This window comes from Triticum urartu, chromosome 6A (assembly GCF_056163025.1).
Source record: "Triticum urartu cultivar PI428250 chromosome 6A, HENAU_Tu73, whole genome shotgun sequence".
NCBI lineage: Eukaryota > Viridiplantae > Streptophyta > Magnoliopsida > Poales > Poaceae > Triticum > Triticum urartu.
The window spans coordinates 565,973,797-565,988,199 of NC_141878.1; the positions used below are offsets into that span (position 1 = coordinate 565,973,797).

The following is a 14,403-nucleotide window of genomic DNA, read 5'->3' on the forward strand; positions in this document are numbered from 1 at the left end:
AGATTGTAACCGACTCGGACTCCGGTCGAGAAGAACCTAGCTTGCGCCTATAACTGACTCCAGACACCGGAGTAGATTCGGTCAGAGGGTGTCTATTCCACGAAAAAAGGAAGCTAAAATCAACCGAACCGGCCGGGCTCCAAATAAGTTTGTAGCCGACCCCGACTCCAAGTCCCATCGAGGTGACCCCAGCTCTGCAGCTCGCACCTATAAGTACTTACGAGTCAAAGAAGAAGAGCACGTGTATCCTCTCGCCAGCGCCGCCGCTGCCGCCTCAGTTTTGTGTATTCGATCGACCAGTGAGACGATCTCCCAGGGCCCTGGGAGTAAGCAGTTTTGTGCGCGATCGATCAGTGGAGTGAGATGATGGAGGGCAAACCAGCGAGTACGGAGACGCAAACGCCCATGCGTCCGGACGGTGCCGACGAGGAGATGGCTCATGAGGCGGAGAGATTCGCTTCCTACATTAGTTACTGGGAGTCTGCATGGAGCAGAACCTGCGGTTTCTTCATAGACCAAAGTGAGTATAGTAACTAACATATCGCATTGTTTGGTTTAGCTATAGATAGATCATGGCTAACAAAATTACCCACAACAACCCACACCCTATGATGTAGTAGTCCTTCTAATTAAATCTAAGAGTTTTTTTTTTGCGGGTAATTAAATCTAAAAGTTGGCATTGCTTACTTGGTTTGTCATCCAATCTAAGAGTTTATATTCAATGTTCCGCCACAACTTCACACACGTCATTGCCTCAATCACATAGGCATGACCTCCCTCGCACAACCCAATATGCATGCTAGCGCTAACCAATTAATTATATCATATCTAATGTCAGCATGCGATTGAGATCTTGTCAAATATTAGTGTGCAATGCAATTAAGACCTTGTCAAATATTGTATTAGTGTGCAATGCAATTAATATATTGTCTAATATTAACGTGTCTAATGCATGCTTCACCTTTCTATAGCTGCACTGACTTCCATGCAATATATACACCACACCCCCGGACGCATCCCAACCAATAGTGCCGGGTCAACCCCGGAGACCTTGCAGATCTTCTCCATCAAGCTCGTGGAAATAGCTGGTGGCTTTAAGTGGCCATTGTCAGTGTATGGCGTGGTTGCTGCCCGTGACATCGTGGATCACAACCGCAACATTCTCTTCTCCTGCATTAGGAGCCAGGCCCAGGAATTGAAACAGGATGTAAGTATTGCTACTATCTTTTGATTTTCCTTTTGAGATTGTGTGCCCCCCTACCTTAGTCCTCTCTTGTTGATTAAAATATATTGACTGGTGGTGCTTGCAGGATCCTTTTTTGTGATTGACTGGCCCAACCCGTGCAATTGTGTGTTCGGACACGGTTGAATTTGAAATCCAACTAAAAATAAAAGGTACAACACAGTCTCAAGATGAAGCATTGATCAGATGTGCACGTGATTGCAGTGGAGGATTTGGTCATGGTGTATCTACAGTTTGCTATAAGAACTCTCGGTGCACACTTGAGTTATGTCTGCAGCGAGTTGCTCAAACGGTCCAGGACACTATCTTGGGTATCCAAGTTGTGAAGGGGTCATGGCCTTTTGAACATGGCGCACGAGTTGCTTGCTCCTCGCTATCAGGTGAAATTGTGTGCACTGATGCTGGACTCGCCCGTATTATTAATTCCTCGTCTAGCCAAATTGTGCTGCTTGATTCAAAAGATGGAGCAAAACCGAAAGGTTTTGATGGTCACCTGCATGTGTGGAGGCAAGTTGTCTCTGTAGGAACTAGAGGAGAATTGGGCGTTGAGATACAAGCCTACTCCAAATCTGGTGATATTGCTACACGGGGTCATGTTAGTTTCATGACCAAATTTTGCAACATAAGCCAGGAGAAATGTGCCCTTGATGGCGCCGAGGTGTTGATTACTGTTGCTTGGTCTCTTGTCCCTACGGAAAGGTGTTTAATCGTGGATGATGGAAGCCGCAGAGGGAATCTTGTTTGAAGCTAGAAGATATCAGTCGGGGAAGACTAAAAGGAGAGAGCAAATCAACAGAATACCAAGCAAACCCCTACTCTAATTTACATGTACTAGCTTATTAGAGGTTGCTAGTATATCTGTATTTGTTAGCTATGTAATTTGACCAACTATTTGTGTACAGACTGTAAAGTCTAGGTTATGTTGTGTGTAAATGCCACATATGCATGACCATTTGCATAGATTGTGTGCTAATGCTACTCAACCTCTACTCAAATTAGGGCGTGTGGCACAACATGTGCCTTAACTAAGAAATCAATCAAGCAATCTTGTTTAACAAGCGATTCAGGCACGTCAGATAGCCCTTGTATAATGCAAAAGGGGAGACGTCTTTTTTTCACGAAACTTTTGCAGGGATGGCACCAAGCTACTTAATTAATTTGCTGCTTATCAAGTTATATTGTAATTTCCGTGAATTGTTCTTTCTTTGCACATTCAATAAAATGTTGTATGATGGCACTTATCATGATTAATTACTGAAGTTGTCTAGCTTTATCTTGCTGGCATATGCATGCGTTGTTTTTCTACCTAATTATGGGAAATGAAGAATGCTACATTTGTAGTACTACATCTTCAGATCTGGTTGGCAGATGACGTTTTTGGACATTCAGGTGAACTGCATTGGCGACAGCCGTATAGGTTACCCGACCGGCCCTGCGTCTCTCCTGTAGGAGCGACTAGGAGGGGGGGATCATTGCCCATCGCCAGCGCCACGGGGCCACCGGTGATGGTTGCGGTGAGGATCTGGTCGCGCCATCACCCCGCGGGGGGCTCCGAAATCATGGTGGCGGCGACAGGTGGTGGTGCATCGCTGGCTTCGCAGCTAGCGGGAGCTTCTGGTTCTGGCCGACAACCTTGGCCGCACAGGCATCGAGGTCAATGCCCCCCTGCACGATGTCCCATGTTGCTCGCGTGTGCCCGCAAGAGATCGTCCTCCGGAGGTGCAGTAACAAGATCGAAGGCATGTGGATCGCGGGGCTTCCCCCGGTTGGGCGGCGCCGCCCTGCTGATCCGATGAGGTGGCTCTGCTCGAGATTCGTGGCTAGCAGACTACGGTGCCCCTTGCTGGTGCTATCAGGATGGTGGGCTTGGGGTCATGGGTGCTGCAGCGAGGAGGTCCGTGGCGCCTTGGTTCCTGTTCGCCGAAAAATCTGCCTTTTGTACTCCTAGATCCAGCCATGTCGGCCTCGGGGCCGATGGGCCTCAATAGGGGTCTCTCCGGCAAGACAACAATCAGAAGTGGTGTTCTTCATCATCGTTGTTGATCCGTATGCATGGTGATCACTCCAGCCTACAGCGGCGGCCTCGCTGCGGAATGTGGTGATTACCAAAAGGTTTTCATGTGGGTTTCTCCCTCCAGATCTGGTGTTTGCCTTCGTCCATGAGATGCAGTCTATGGACCACGGCTTGACGCAGTGTCAATAATTGTGCAACGGTGGCGGGTCATCGCATGTAGATGTTGGGATCATAGAAAAGTGATTGCGGTAACACATGATGGACTTCGAGGTCGATGCTACTCGTGCACCCGGTCTCGAGCTCCAGGGTGAAAACCTAGGTCATACCCGATAATGATGATGTTTTTTACGGCATTACCTTTTTGAAGGCATTGTTCGGATATGCTCAAATTGGTTCTTCAGGGTGAGAACCTAGAATCTGGCCTTTGATAATTGGATCCATGTGACAACAACGTTTAAGCATCGCTCCCTTTCTGAAGGCATTACCATTGAAAAATCTTGTCATACTTATGGTGTCATGAGATGTTTGGTGCGGATATGATCATTGATGTAGTTTGTTGATCGCGGATTTGATCGCTTCGGACTTTCCTCCTTTCCCTCGCTTAGGCATAACCTTGATCTTTTACAATGTTGTTATTTGTCGGCCTGTTTTTTATGTGTGTTTGTGTTGGTCGTGTGCATCCTATCTATGTAGAGGCCGGTTGTGTGCTCATTTTGTTTGTATTATGTTGATGCTTTATTTTGTGTCTACGAAATCAACCCTTTGTAAAAAAAAAAGTTGATCTATATGTACTCATCTCCTTTCGGAGTAAAAAAGAGACGGATTTCGGGTGTGTGATTATTGTGTTTGTTTATCTTGACGCTTCATTCTGCACCAAGATTCATGCGCTTGATCCAACCACGGCCACCACATTGGCTGCGAATTGATGTCATTGTGTTTGTATTATCTTATGCGAGAGGGTCCACGTTTAAAGCGCTAATCCAACGAGACTAGTTGATTGGCGTCGCGCTGGTCCGACTGAACGTACGATATATAGGGATCCTAATCCTAGTAGTTCTTCCATAATTATGCCAACTATTTTGTGTCCAATCCGGAGGCGGACTCTGGAAAGAAACGATTTATATATTGTTTGCAGATAGTTCGATTGACCGTGGAGTCGATCGATCGAGCCATGGCCGCCGTGCAGCGCTACCGCACCCGACTGTTTGTGGCGGCGCCGGACGACGGTGAAGGAGGCTACCTCCTCTTCAGCCTCGACCTCAACTGTCTCTTCTCCTCCCAGGAGAAACCGCAACCCCAGCCCGACGTCGACTGCCCGCCGCCGCCGCTGCTCAGCCTGCCCGACCCCGTCGCCTGCTTTAGGAGAATCCACTTCAATGAGTATATGGTGTTCTCGGACTCTCCGTGCGGCGACCTCATTGCCGGCATCGGCGCCAACGGACGGACCCTGCTCTACGACGGCGCCGCCTTCACCCGCGGCCCCGACATGATCTCCCCTAAGCGTTTCGTGTTCTTCCTAGTCCCCGTGCGCTGCCGCATGTTCTTCGCCATCACCGCCTACCCCGAATACGACTCGGGACCCCGGTTCGAGGCTCTCCAGCAGCAGCCGAGCCCTGGCGACGGCAGCCGCTGGGCCTGGAGCGCCGTCCCGGACGCCCGGCGGAAGTCAAGGCCTACTTTGTGTCGGGTGCGCGCGTCTGGGTCTCCGTGCGGTACCAGGGCACCTACTCCTATCACACGGCGCGCCGCCGGTGGCGCGCGGAGGGTGCCTGGGAGCTGCCCATCTACCGGAGGGGCGTGCTAGTTTCGGACTTCCTCGGCACCGGCCGGCGGCTGCTCTTCGGCTTCCGTGCTTTAGATAAGTATGACAATGAGAATCCCTTCTGCGCCGTCGACATGGACGCCAGTCCGCCAACGGTCGTCGCGACCTGGCCGGAAGCATGTCCTGCTAAGCAGCTGTGGCGCGCTGGATATGGAACATGCGGGCAAATGGCCCAGGTCGGGTACTATGGAGGTGGTAGGTTTTGCCTCTGGGTAACCAATCACGACAACACCAAGAAGCAGCGACGCAGCATTCTCAGTTTCATGGCTGTTCAGCTCTCCCGGGAGCTGCTCCTGCTGGAGCGCCAACTCGGCGACTACATGCTACCCCTAAGCTCACGCCATTTTGGTTCTGATGTAATAATGTAGCCAACTCAGAACAGACTAGGCAAGTAGGCAAAGATACCCTGCTCGGGCGACCGGTGGTGTGGGGCTCCAATTCTACTCAATTTTTTTTCCACCTTAGCGGAATGGATCAAGCTTTGGCGTAGATTCTTGTTGTCTTCTTGGGTGGCGAGGCTAGGCTTTCTCGCCGTCCGAGCGGACAGCCAGATTTGTGTGAGACACTTTAGATCATTTCAAGGTTTGATGGTGACGGTTGCAACTCTGGACATTTTGGTACTTAGAGGTACGTGCACTAAGATTTTATAACTGTCATCGACAAGGTTAGACTGGAGCAGCAACAATGGATCGTCGATGACTCATTCCGACAGCGGTAGTGGTAGTTTGATGGTGTAGGGTACTCGATGTAATTTTTATGTTTAGTGTGCTTTGTAACTCTTTTAAACCTTCCTAATAAATGCGGGTCTTTTTGTTAAAAATAAGAAAATGATGTTGCCAACTTAGTTTTAAAATTTTAACCTACTTTCATGCTTAATTTTCTTTTTTACTGTTTTTTCTTTCAGTGCCTATCCTCCTGGGTCTCAACTATAATAATATAGTCAACTCACATTTTGCCCATCAACCCTCAAAAAGGTGATTCATCAATTGTTTTCCCCCGTGGTCTATCCTACTGGGTCCCCATCTCATCCCTCTCTTCCTCTTGGGATGTTGGCATTATACCAAATGACATATTTACCCCCCTTCCTCTCTAGCGGCATGATATTGCCAGTTCATGACAACCTACCTCCTCTCATCTCTTTACCCGGACGACAACGACCCTGCTCCCTGGCTCCGCACGCCCATCAACGATGAGCACAAGATGGGCAACGAGCCTCAGCCTCAAGATTGTCGCGCGGTCGTGGCGCCGCGAGGCCGCGGGAGGCCAGCATGGGTTCACCGACATGCTTTTCTCCCTCTTTCGATGATGAGATCGACGAGAATGCTATGGTAGAGCTCGGCATGAGATTAAGGAGAAGAAGAGAAGTAGCCTAAGGAGGGCGCGGAGACTGTTAGCTTAATCTAATCTAATCCGCGTAGATTTTTTAAAAAGGAGCATGACCTCGGCCTCTGCATCAACCTAATTCATGTAGCTATGGGATAAGCCATTCCGCGAGCAGATCAATTAGGTTAAACTGGACGTACTAATAAGTATAGTTCGTGTTTAAGTCTGGTTAGGATTAGTAGAACGGTGATCAAGCTTGACGGGTTTTTTTTTTTTTGATAGAAGGGGCTATACGGCCCCCATTTTCATTACCCAAATGGAGTTATACATCATCCAACCTACCACTTTAATTTTGTGACACTTACTGATGCAACAAACAACCACACTAAGAACGACAACATACATCCTCAGATATCTGGCTATCTCTAGGATGCTCTCATCAGAGAAAACAACCTTCTACTACTAAGCACCGAAGAACCTCCAATCAACACAAATAAGCAGAGAACAACAAAAAGACTAAAGTGTATAAACCTGAAAGCCACGCTGAAATAACCTTGCCGATTAATTTTGGTAAGTGTCCGTGTACATGCGTATGCATGGCTTGCATGCCATAGCATTGGTTTGTGTTCGGGTCGGCTTAATTAGTTCACCAAGCCTAGTTACGAGTCAGCGGTTGAGTTTAGGTTGCGGCTATATGTAAGCAACACGAGTCCATGGTTTTAAATGTCAAAATGTTGATAAATAAAGAAAATGAAAGGAAGGCGCGATACCAGTCCTTTCCTAGAAGCTCTTTTTACTGCATATGTTCTTGGTTTGTTGATGTGATTGATCCATGGGTGAAAGCCAATAGAAGATGTAGCTGCAGCAGGGAAGTTAGAGATAAATGTAGGCCTACACTTAGCAATATGATATATTTTAGAGATGAGCATTCAGAGGCTTTGTCGAACAACAACTGCATGTAGACTCGGTTTGAATTGAAACCTATTTGGTTAAAACCAACGTTTTGGCACCGCGACCGGACTGTACAATTTTCACCCAAGTGCACCTCTGAGCTATTCTCAGAAGTAAGCACAGAAGGTTTGATATCCAGACCCATTGTGTCAACCGAACCATGCAGAGCTGTGGCATTTCTGATTACTGCAACTGTGGCTTGATGCACTCTTGTTTAACATCCACCGATGCTGGGAAACAAGGATGGCATACTCTGGAATTGCGCCAAGTCCACGACCCGATAGACATGGTTTTGTAGAACCAACTGATGATCGCTCAACAAACACATCTGGCCTCTTTTCTATCAGTGACTCGGCTGCTGCATCAGCAACGTTTTGGGTCAATAAGTTGTCCGCGTCTGCCTTTTCTATTAGTGACACCGCTACTGTATCATCAACATTTTGGTTGGGTCGATGAGTCCTCCGTCTTGCGTATGTTAGTTTGTCGGAGAGATGCACAGATGCCAGCACAACCCACTGTCAGCATCAATCATTCTCGAACGTTGGAGGCGGACGTTTGGTCTATGGAAACATCTACACCTTATATGGAAAAAAATTAGTAATTCAACAAAAAGTCAAAAAATTCTGAAAATATTTTTTGACATAAACTTGACCCTCCATTGTACTCGTGAGAAAAATTCCACAAAAAGAAAATCGCCCTTTGACCTCTTTTTAAAAAAGAGAAATTTTTGGCCAAAATAGCGTGAATAGTGACCTATAATAGCAAATGAATTTGGTCTTTTTCGCTGTGAAGTCAACGTTGGTTTTTTTTCGTGAAAAATTATACACTAGTGCAAAAGTAAGTCAAGTTTATTCTAAAAATAGTTCTTACATATTTTGACTTTTTATTTAGTTATTAAAAAAATCCCGATATAGGTTTATCTACAACCGGGAACCGAAGTTTATTTCCCTTCCAACGTTGTGCTAATTAGCTCCGTGAGTTCATCACATTGTTCTGCTTTAACAGATGTCACTAGATCCACCATAAAGTTAATAATTTTAAACAGAAATTCGCTCATATTTAACAAAAGTATTCCGGACAGCGAAGAGAAAAGTATACAGGAAGTGTGCACTGTCAAGGAAAAAAAACGGGAAGCGTGGCCTCCTGCCGGGCCGGGCCCGTCCGGCACGGCCTTTTGCCTCCCTTCCTTACCCACCTACGTGTTTCTTTCTTAAGCCCCAAGAAGAAGAAGAAGAAAAAGAGGCACGGACGGCCACCGCGCGGCCGCCGTCGACACATAAAACCCACCCGCCGGAGCCGGACCGACCGCCCGCGGCGCACACACCAAGACGACAGTCGGCAGCGGCGCTTCCCCCCTTCAACAATCTACTTCCTCGTTTCCGTCCAGGCAAGTTTCTCCGGCTTCGATCCCCGCACGCATCTCTGTTTAGTCCCCGCGGTCGGGCGTCCGTGCGGGCTCTGCAAATATACTCGGTTTAGTCTTTTTGTTGTTCGCTTTTTTGTGTTGATTTAGGCCTTCGAGTAGCGGAGCAGGATCTTCGTGGTTATCTCTGCTCATTCGAGTAGCGGAGCAAGATTTGCTCCATGGTTTAGGCCTTCAGGCGGGCGGTTTCTGAAAAGAAATTCAGATAGCCGATTTCTCATACTGTAGGAGTAGTTATCATCAAGATCTGGAATTTAATCCGGAGGCTTGACGCTTGCACCTTGGTGCATGAGATCAGGTTATTATCTCATCTCCCTGTTGCGTCCATTTGCTGCACCGAAATGATCAGATAAAATTTGCGGGAAATATTATCAGTTTTTGTTCGTCAGCAAGTTCAGAGGACAACATAATATTTCTGCTACATATGATCCTAGTGTGGAGTGCTCGGCCTTTACTAGCTGTAATCTTTTGTGGCTTGTGGAGGTTGTAGTGAGTAGTCTTTCCAGTGTTCCCCGTTGTATCGTTCTGACCGTTGTAAGTTGGTTTGTCTGCTGTAATTCCTGGCCGGTTGATGGCTTTGTTAATTCAAAACCGGGCTCTTCGCGAGCCTTCGTTCTAAAAAAAAAAATCAATGGAGACTGAAGTGAATTTTCTCTTTTCCCCGCCCCCCAATTTGCAGGTCATACCCGAGTTGCTGCTGCTGAAATGGGTAGCACGGAAGCCCCAACGCCCGTGCAGGCACCTGTGTGCTCCATTGTGAACGAAGGCCCACCAGCTCCAGCTGCTTGCTCCATTGTGAACGAAGCCCCAGCTCCTGCCACTGACTCCAAGCCCAAGAAGAAGATATGCTGCGCTTGCCCCGACACCAAGAGGCTGAGAGACGAGTGCATCGTCGAGTACGGGGAGTCTGCGTGCACCAAGTGGATCGAGGCTCACAAGCAATGCCTCCGTGCCGAGGGCTTCAAAGTCTGATTCTTCTCTTGTACCCTGATCATGGATGTTGCAGAACATGCTATTTGAGATTCCGTCAGAGGAGTTGTCTTGTTTTTCAATGCTGTGCCTGTATGGTTTAATGGTTAGCGAGCTTGATGCCTGTTTCCATGGGAAATAAATTACTGATACTATATGAGAAATTTTCTTGGTGTTATTATTTTTTGTCCATCTCTGCTTTGTTTGGCATGGAAGATACAATATTCCTGATGTGGAAATTTGATAGTACCGGAGTACAATATTCTTGATATGGAAATTTCAGTGAAAACTGACAAGACAACATCAAGAATATAGACTTCCAAGTTTATTTGCTCGTTGCTGCAAATGCCCATGGTTTCCATGGCATAATCACCCTTGTTCTCTTCTCATCCTTTTCCTCAGCACCAAAACAATCACTCCTCACCTATGAACTAGTAGTTATTTTCTACTACTTCTGAGCACTCTACATCACTCTCTCCATCCATCTTACAACAGTTTTCAGACCCTTAGCTAGGCATCACGCTGCAGAGCTTGAGGATGGCCCTGTAGGTGCCGCCGGAGATCATGGCGTGCATCCACCAGTAGGTCACCGCGCCGATGTTGTCGTGGTAGTTGTCGGTCACCGCCTTCCCCACCTGAGTAGTACATCATCACAATCCACAGAGACATAAAAGTTGACATGAGAATGCGATCCACCCACTGCGGAATGCTGCAGCAGAGCTTTTGAGTGTGGTGCTCACAAGGATTCCCTCCAGGTTGATGAAGGGATTCGGTGAACCTTGTTGTACTCGACGATCTTCCTTCCAACTGGGGCACGTAGTGGCCTGGAGATAAAAGGAACTGAATGAAAGTTACTTGCCAGGTGACACTGGTAATACTTCCTGTCATTGTGCTACTGTGACGGTAATCATAGATTTTCTTCTTCTGGCGCTCTGCTCTGAAAGCCAGAACAATGGAAGGAAAGCTACCATACTGGGTTCCCAATGCTACACACACTCACCGGCGTAGCTTTCTCCGGCAATGTAGAAGTCCCGGTGCCGGTACTGTGGGAACCGCAACATCAAGCTGATCAAGAACTGCAGCGAGTCTTGAGCTGCATCACATCCAGAGGCACATGAAAATTACTAGATTTCAACAATCAAAATCTTACATGACCCAAAAATGTTATATATGGCTGCGGCCAGCTCAGATCTGCTTCGCCCCAGCGGTCCTCCCTCGGCCCCGGTCTCAACGCTGCATCGCCAGGCGTCATCCGTCCACTCCGCCCCCCGCCGCAAATCCTGCTGAGGGGCAAGTGCTCCAACCTGGCGCCCCCGTCCCCTCCAGCGGTCCGAGCGATGAATCCCCTCGGGGGCCAGCCCAAGCTCAAATCCATCGTGGTAAGGCCCTCACCCTCGGCCTCCCTTTCCCCTTCTGGAGATGGAGATGGATGGACGGTGGTCAAGTCCAAGAAAGAGCGTGCTGCTGCACGAAAGGCAGCGAGGAGTTTACTGCTGCGCGACGGGCGCCACCGGCCGCGCCGCTCGCCGAGGGACGCCGCCATTAATGGCCGGGATGGGCGTGCTGCCTTTTTAAGCCGCTTCGACGGCCTCTGTTTCCGCTGCCTCAGCACCGAGCATCGCCGGATAGATTGTAGGGATCCGCTAAGATGCATAGTCTGCAAGCAGCCTGGCCACTACGGTAGAGAGTGCCCGCAGAAGCGCTAGTTGCTAGGTAGAAAGGGGGGCGGCGGCTCCAAGCCGCGGTCACCACGGGGTAGAGGGCCAGTGCACGGGAGGCTGCGCTTCCCCTCCCCGCCGGCTTCCATGGAGCGTTTGCACCGCCATGTCGATCCCTCCCGCCGGGCTCGAGCAAGCCACAAGGTGCTCATCTCCACCCCAGCCATGGAGCACCAGGAGTTCCTGTTCCGCAAGCACGCCGCTCTCCTCATGGTGGAATCGCCGCAGCACGCGGCTAGCCCCCTGTCCATCGGGCGGGCCGTCGACGAGCAGCTGCGCATCCCTCCTCAACTGCTGCGGGTGACAAGCCACGACCCTGAAGACTTCCTCGTCTACTTCAAGCTGCCGGCGCATCACGAGAACGCCATCCGCCGCGGCTCCATCACCGTCGACGGCGTCGCCTTCAACTTCAAGCCATGGCACGAGGACGGCCACACCGTGCTCCAAGACTTCACGCTCCATGTCCGCGTCGTCATCGAGAAGGTCCCCATGCAACTCTGGTTGCTGGAGGGGGCGGCGAAGATCATTGGCGACAAGTGCATCGTCGATCGGCTCGACACGCGCACCCACGAGCGCGGCCACACCAAGACCTTCGCGTGCTGGGTGTGGGTGTGGGACGTCGCCAACATCCCCACCAGGCGCATCATTTGGCGGGCGAAGCGCGGGGCGGGGCGTGTTGAGGCCATGCTCGGGCACTCGCGCCGAGCCGTGAAGTCGCCCCGTCACCTGGAGTATGAAGGCACGACATGCTAGTCCACGTCGACAGGGTGGAGGACTGGACCCCGCCGTCCTCGCGCCCCTCCCGCTCCGCCCAGAGCGGGCTCCCCTCCTCGGGCTCTGACGACGGCGCCCCTTTCCCAGCCGTCTACCCGAGCGCCTGGACCCGGCAGGTGGAGGATGGGCAGGGCCACGCCAAGAGGCAGTCGCCGGCGGTGGCCCCTTCTGGTTGCCAGGGCCTGCAGCTGGGTGGCGCTCGCCGCGACCACGACGACCCCAACGGCGACGGCCACGGCAGCCGTCGCTCATGGAAGGACACGCTGTTGGGCCGGGGCCATGCCAGCCGCCCGCTTGCGGCATCGAAGGACCAGCCGCAGCAGCACCGTAAGCGCAGCAGAACCCCCACCAGCAGGCACCGGGACAAGAGCTGTCGCGGCCGCGACGTGGCCATCCGCGTCACCCCTCCCCTTCCGCTACGTCGCGCGCCGTCTCCGACTCCTCCGCCACCACCGCCTCCTCTGCCCCCACCGCCTCCATCGGGGGCCTGCCGCGTCCGGGACCCGGTCGCGGAGTTCTTCCAGGGCGAACCAGCAAAGCTGTCCCTACCCACGCGTGTCGACCACTGCCGCTGCGAGCTAGAGGCGGCCATCTCCGACGCGCTGGCAACCCCTCTCGAGTTTGATGGTGGGCCCGCCAACGCTCTCCAGGCTGGCAGCAAGGTCAACGGGGGCCGGCTGCATGCATGCAAGCGGATTCCATCCAAGCATGCCGCACGACCCCTCCCACGGCCACCATCGCCACGCAGCTCGGCGCAGTCACTCACCAGGTCCAGCAGCTGCAGCTCGGCATCGATGGCTCCGCAGCCCGACAGCTCTTCACTGATGCTCCGCCGCCCCTCCTCGCAGCCGCGCCACCGCCCCTCCGCCCCTCCAAAGACACGGGCCCCGTCCGCTCCGGTCAGGCAGAGCGCCAGGCAGGCTGCAAACCACTCCCCCGTGCCGGTCGCACAACGGGCCACGCTTCGCCTCGTCCAGGAGCACGGTGTCCTCGGCCCAAGGGAGCGCATGACGGTTAAGGCGGCGGAGGCGCTGCTTCGACGCTTCGACGAGCCGCTGTCCGAAGACGACGTCAACTGCATCGCCAAGCTCACGCGCCTCAACGTCGACGCCCTTCGCACCATGGCCGGCCTGGCCGGCCCCGACGGAGCTGTTCAAGCTTAGTTATGGTAGACGCAGATTTAGCTAGTCTCCGGCGGCGGCTGGCTGTCAGCCAGTTCGAGTTAGGATCATTTGTAATGTCTAGTGTCAGGATTCAGGGGTTAGATCGTAGACAACGAGGTTTGGGGCCTATTGGTGGTCGCTGCTACGCCCATGCTAGCAGGGTGGTGTACCTGTTTTTCAACTTATCTAGTGCATCTGTTTGCCCCCGGAGCGAAAACACTTGTGCCCATGATTAGTACAAACTGTGCCACAATGAGCTGGAACGTGCGAGGGCTGAACTCGCCAGCCAGGAGAACCACGGCCTGTGAGGTCGCGGACTCGCACAGGCTGGTCGTGCTGTGCCTCCAGGAGACCAAGATAGAAGCATGGTCGCCGGCGTTAGTGAAAGAAATAGGAGGTAGTCGACTTGACGCCGCCGCGGTCCTGCCGGCGGACGGCACGAGAGGGGGGGCGGCGATTCTGTGGGACTCCTCCAAGATCACCATCACCACACATGCGATCGGCCAATTCTGCATCACAGCCCACGCAACGCTCCTGTAGAGCAGTAGCACGTTCTGGATTACCACTGTCTACGGGCCTACCGACGACAACCGCAAGGAGGAGTTCCTTGACAAGCTAGTCAGAGCCATGCCACCTGCCGGGGAGCCCTGGTTAATCAATGGTGACTTCAACATAATCTATGAGGCGAGGGACAAGAGCAACCTCAACCTAAACAGGCGGATCATGGGCAGATTCAGAGCGGACATTGACAGAGCTGGGCTGCGAGAGATCAAATGCAAGAACAGACGTTTTACTTGGAGCAATGAGAGGGAAAACCCCACGTTCGTCGCCATCGACAAAATGTTCTGCAACCTGGAGTGGGAAACCCTGTTCGCCTCCTACATCCTGATGGCTGCATCCACAACATGCTCTGATCACTGCCCTCTCCTGCTGTCCAACGCCACTACACCGCACCGCAAGGCAATTTTTAGGTTTGAGACGTTCTGGACGCGGTTCCCGCACT

The 14,403-nt window shown here is 51.5% G+C and overlaps 3 pseudogenes across 1 annotated transcript; all 3 read left to right on the forward strand.

Moving 5' to 3' along the window:
• Window positions 1-366: 366 nt before the first annotated feature.
• On the forward strand, window positions 367-1,988 carry LOC147966369 (uncharacterized; annotated as a pseudogene).
• Window positions 1,989-8,557: 6,569 nt separating this feature from the next.
• Window positions 8,558-10,006, forward strand: LOC147966370 (cytochrome c oxidase copper chaperone 2 pseudogene; annotated as a pseudogene). Its single transcript, XR_015608894.1, has 2 exons — window positions 8,558-8,740; window positions 9,456-10,006. The product of XR_015608894.1 is annotated as a cytochrome c oxidase copper chaperone 2 pseudogene (transcript).
• Window positions 10,007-11,082: 1,076 nt separating this feature from the next.
• On the forward strand, window positions 11,083-12,143 carry LOC147966371 (uncharacterized; annotated as a pseudogene).
• Window positions 12,144-14,403: the final 2,260 nt, after the last annotated feature.